This window comes from Vulpes lagopus, chromosome 9, assembly GCF_018345385.1.
Source record: "Vulpes lagopus strain Blue_001 chromosome 9, ASM1834538v1, whole genome shotgun sequence".
Lineage (NCBI taxonomy): Eukaryota > Metazoa > Chordata > Mammalia > Carnivora > Canidae > Vulpes > Vulpes lagopus.
The window spans coordinates 27312447-27318446 of NC_054832.1; positions in this window are offsets into that span (position 1 = coordinate 27312447).

Here is a 6000-nt window from a genome sequence, read left to right on the forward strand (position 1 = left end):
GAATGTCTAGCAGCAAGAATCCTTATTCTTTGCTGGTGGGAATACAAAATAGTATACCACTTAGAAGACATTGTAGCAGTTTCTTACAAAGCTAAACATCGTGTTACCATATAATTCAGCAATTGTATTCCTAAATATAACCTCAACTAATTTGAAAATGTATGTCCACACAAAAACATACTCACAAATATTTATAGCAACTTTATACTAAATATATAGTTTATATTTATAAACATGTATATACTAAATATACATACATAAGTATATATATTTAAATGATTTTTGTATATAAAACATAGCTGTAATATTTAAATATATGTAATTTTAGATGATTTTATTTCTAGTAGAAATGAGTTATTGATCCAAATCTGGTTTCATTTACTAAAATAAGAGTACTTGAAATATATAGTTTTTATTTTATTCTGCTTATTTCAGTTTGTTGTTTGAGACCCAGTTTGAGAGGATGACGAGTTCAGTAGTTTCATTTTTGAATAGTGAACTTTAGACCATCATGTGAAGATACCTAGTAGGGTATTGGGTACTTATATCTGTAAGTCAAGAGAGATGTCTGAACTGGTGGTACATATTTGGGTTTGAAGTTACATGAACTTGTTTTTGTGGGGCGAATGGCTGTATGTACTGAAATTGTATGACTTGGGAATCTTTCAACCTATGATTGACTGAGAAATATATTCTGGACACACCAAGTTAAGGAATATTGACTTCAATAAATCAGAGCTTCCTATTCTGACAAAAATCAACACTTCTATAAAGAAATAGATTGTGTTTACAACTACAAAATTCAATTGTCTAAATGAGTAACTTACTCAATAAACTCAGGTCCCTCCTCCCAACTTTGTTTGTATTATGGATTCTTAAATACATCTACTTTGCATTTCAAATGTTTTTTAAAGTATTTTCTATGTTACTAGCATCATGTGTGGCACCTGTCTCAAATTATATTAAATGCTGGTTATCTATGTATTTCTAAACTAATTTTTGCAACAAGACAATAAATAACTTGAACGAAAATCATCTACGTAATATTTTTTCTTCCTTACAGAAGCTGATACGTATTTTTATCCTTGTAAAATACAAGAACTGTTTATATTGGTTTTAAATAGATACTTGTATGTTGGGGGGAAGTTTTGCCATTTATTTCATAGAAATTTAAACCTATATTGCTATTCCAATGCTCTATTCTATATTCTAACACTCTTTACAAAGAGATTTAAAAAAACCAACTAGGTCATGAAACCGTTAATGATGTTTATTTTAATAATATAGAATTTCCTAGTGGAAAAGGTAGAAAAAATTGACCTTTGAACTCCTCATTACATTTTCTTTCCATAAAGCCCATTAATTCTCATTCCCTTTAAGGTGTACATGATTTTCTGTGTAACTTGAAGGATATATAATTTCTTATATATTGATAAAGCGTCTATTTTCCATTTTTAGCAGATGTTCAGAATTACAATTAATCTTCAAGTGAGTATCTACCATACACATCACTATCCCTGTGGGACTCCAAATAAGTAATATCTTCAAATATAAATAATATTGAGTATTGAGCTGTAAATATTTTATTTTATTTTAATATTTTAAATAAAATATTTTTTTCATAGAAATTTAAAATAAAAGCCAAGGCAACGGCATTCTTTGAAATTCTTTGAAATGTATTTGGAATGTAACCAACATCAATAAAATTATAATTAACTACAAAAAAATATAAATTGGTTTATTTTGGAGACAGGTGAGACCTGATTATTAATTTATCAACTTGTTTAACATACACATCAGAGTGTGTCCCTCCTATGTGCACCAGGGGCAAATCAGATAGTCAGTATCCTCAAGGAATTTGAAGACTATGAAAGAAAGAAAAACAAGAAATTTTCATGAATTATGACAGATACCATCAAAATATAGGTGCTACTGGAGTACAAAGAAAGGTGCATATTTCTGACTTTAATTGTATGTCTATATGTGTATTCATCACTTGGAGCAGAACATGGTAGGAGTGTTCATTGAAGGCTTATAGGAGAAAAATAAGCTGAGCTGTAAAGATGGAACATGAGATAACCAAGGAAAGAACGATGGACAGTTATTCCAGATAAAAGAATGAAAACTGGAAAGATCAGAGCCAGAAAGTGTATAAAATCATCAGAAAACTGCAGGCAGTTGAATTTCTTATTTCTAAATAAACTTACTGCAGTCATGGCCAATATACCAATGCTTACAGGATAGCTCTGTATAATGAATGTGAAATAGAACTAATATAAAAAGGTATTCAAAAAAACAAAACAAGGTATTCAATCTGCCTTTACTTTAGGTCAACACTCCTGGATCAAATGTATCAAAAATGCTGGCCATATTTGCTATTACAACTGGTTTATATCACATTTAAAGTTTCAATTACAATGAATAATAAATTGCTTAAAAGCTTGAAATAAGACATCTATTAATTTGGTTCAAATACAGATGTCAGAGTTTTGAATATCAGCATTTTTATGCAGCATTTTATAGACTATATTGACACAGAGAAAAGTTTAGATTGTGATTGATAGTAGATAGATAGATGATACATAGATGATAGATAATAAAAAGAAAGAATTTTCACATAATTTTTATGAAGTCCTAAAACTGAAACCTGTAAGAAAATTTATAAAATAAATATAGGAATATATATTTATTCATGATAATAAGGTTACTGCATTGAAATGACAGTAGCTTATCAGGATTGAGGAATGAGTTAAGTATCTTAATTTAGGAGTAGTTATTTTGGGTAGGAGGTATTTTAGAACCTCTTGGTTTTGAATGGAAAGTTTATATTTTTTGATCACCAGGCATATGCCAGGCACACTGTTTTGTATTGTGTACTTAAATATTTTTCAGAACCTAAGAAGGCATAGAGGAGGAGAAAAGAACCTGAGGAAATCTAAATAAGCTTAATCTGTTAGATCTTTAAAAGCAGTTGGGGGACCCCTAGGTGGCTCAGTCAGTTGAGTGTCCGACTAGAGTTTCTCAGCAGGAGTCATGATCTCAGGGTCATGAGGTCAGGCCCTGTGTCCTTGGGCTCCACACTCAAAACAGATTCTGCTGTTTATTATCTCTCTCCCTCTCCCTCTACCCCTCCCCCTGCCTTTAAAATAACTATAAACAAATCTTTAAAAAGAGAAAAATATAAAAGCAGTTGGGAAAAATGAAGCATGTAGTCCAAAGCATGCATGGTGGGTTTTAACAAATATCCCTATCAGGTACATTCTCATAAAATGGTAGAAATTTATAATGTAAATGTTCTTGTTGGTCTAGTTTACATTTGAAAACTCAGAGCTAAGAACAGTACATATAATGTATATTAATGCAATAAAAATAGAGTCAATGTAAATGACAACATTTAAAGTCATGCGGCTATACATGATTTTGTTCAGGGCATTTTTTCCCTTCTCACACCTGAAATCTAAAGAATAGCCTGAGAAAATAGGGAGCAATGCCCTTTCCTTCACCACACAGCTGAAGGACAAGGCAAGGTGTTAAAACTCGTGCAATTAGGTACGGTAAAAATCAGTTTTCCTGTCCCAACAGAGAATGACACCTCAGGCAATGAATACCAAATCATAGCCCCCAAAAAGCTGTACACCAATATGATGGTAATAGATAAAATATACAGGGAAAGCACTTTAAACTAAGTCCAGAACTTATGTATATGTTAGATATTAGTATTATTAATATTAACATTAGTATCATTAGCATTGTCTTTATTATCAGTACTGTAAAGTATCAATGATACTCATTCCTGGCCACCAATACTTCTGCTTATTGTAGCAGCTAGTTCAAAACTTCTACTTGGTGTTGGGACTGACAAAACTGTTTTGCACTTGATTGATGAAGGATTTGAGAAGAACTGGACCTAAAGAGTTGGATGGGGATGATCCCAGATTGGAATTGGTATTGGCTACAGTTGTTTGGGCCCCAAGTGGTGATTTATAGCCGTTAGACTAGAATGCTATTTTAGAAGCAGGTACTCTGCATTATCTTTGTATTTTTTGACCAGAGAGAATAATCATGATTTTTCTTCATTTTTCCCTTTCTTTATCTCTCTTAGTTTATACTATATCTATATCTATCTATATCTATACCATCTTTATCTATCTAGAACTCTTACTTTGTCAGATTTGTAAAGCTGTATAGTGTTCTGCAATTGAATAAATTGATCTTTTTGCTCACTATGAAATTAAATTTTCAAAAAGTAATTAATTCATACTGTATTAAGATCAATGTGTTTTTTTCTTTAAAAAGCGTAAACTTAAATGTAATGTATTTCTAATTAAGAATTAAACTGCTTATGCTAGATTAGTAAAACAGAAGCAATAAATGATCCCTTATTTATTTATTTTTAAGACAACAAAGTTGCACAAAATTAATATATGATTAGTCATTGATGAATGATTACACTTATTAGGGATGGGATTTAAATTTTCTTGACTTCATGTTACATTTGGGTAGACCTCAGCTTGACTACAACTAAATTACAAGATATTCAGAAATGCTGGTGTGTGTGTGTGTGTGTGCACGTGCATGGTGGTGGTGGTGGTGGTGGTGGTGGTGGTGGTGTCACAATAACAGATTGGACACCATTGTCATTTATATGGCAGAAGCAAACTCTCCAGCAATGTTTAAACCAGTCTTGAGCAATATTTAAATTGTTCTTCCCATAATGCTAAATAGCACTACTGTTTTTTGAAATGCTGAGCTAGGGATGCCTGGGTGGCTCAGGGGTTGAGCACCTGCCTTCGGCCCAGGGCATGATCCTGGAGTCCCAGGATCCAGTCCCGTATCGGACCTCATGCATGGAGCCTGATTCTCTCTCTGCCTGTGTCTCTGCCTCTCTCTGTGTATGCCTGTCATGAATAAATAAATAGAATCTTTTTAAAAAGAATGCTGAGCTTGGGATCCCTGGGTGGTGCAGCGGTTTAGTGCCTGCCTTTGGCCCAGGGCGCGATCCTGGAGACCCAGGATCGAATCCCACATCGGGCTCCCGGTGCGTGGAGCCTGCTTCTCCCTCTGCCTGTCTCTGCCTCTCTCTCTCTCTCTCTGTGACTATCATAAATAAATAAAAATTTTTAAAAAATGCTGAGCTACTGATATTCCTGACCTCTCCCCCAAGTGCTAATTAGCAAATGCTGAAGGGAATAGCTTTCTTCAGCTTACATGTTGGACTGATTTTGGAGCTACCTCATATGCAGCATACAATTATTCTTTTATTCTTCAAGTAGTGAACCTTTTAGATGGCAAAGGCCCATGGTTATCCAGTTATAATATGGACTGGGTGTGTAAATCTAATTCAGGATTGTGGTTTTAGCAAGGCAAGGTGGCAGCATATCTAAGTCAAATCCTCAATCCAGTTTTTATCAAATGAAGCATGTATTTCAGTCTTTACATGGTTGACCCCACTACTTTTCAACTGGATACAGTTGTGAGGGAAAGGATGACAAATTTTAGCTGTTTAACTGCCAAAGGTCAATAAAGGTTCTGGTTTTTAGCAAGGCCTATGCAAAACCAAAAGCCTCGTGAGTTAATACAAAAAATCATGTAACTATACACTGCTTTCTTTAAAAATCATAAAGCATTACTGATTTATTTATCCAAAAGCATTGCTCTTAGGATTAAAGAGAGTCTTTGACCTTTGGATTTTTTCTAAAAAGGAAGATTACCAAATCAAAATTAAATATTGCAGACATAAAAATAAACTAATTTATATATTCAGGTAAAATAATCTAGTTTGGGATCATCCTTTACTTCTTTCATATTTTTTTCACATCTGAATATGTTTTGAAGCTTCTCAAGTGCTTTCACCAGTTTGTCTATACTTGTGAAATTCATACATGTCAAAGAGAAAAAGGGAGAACAGAATTGACTTCATAAGTGATTAGAAAGAATGCCTCCATTTTCATGTGATATACTCTAACAAAACTCTCTAAATTATTTTTTAATATTTTATTT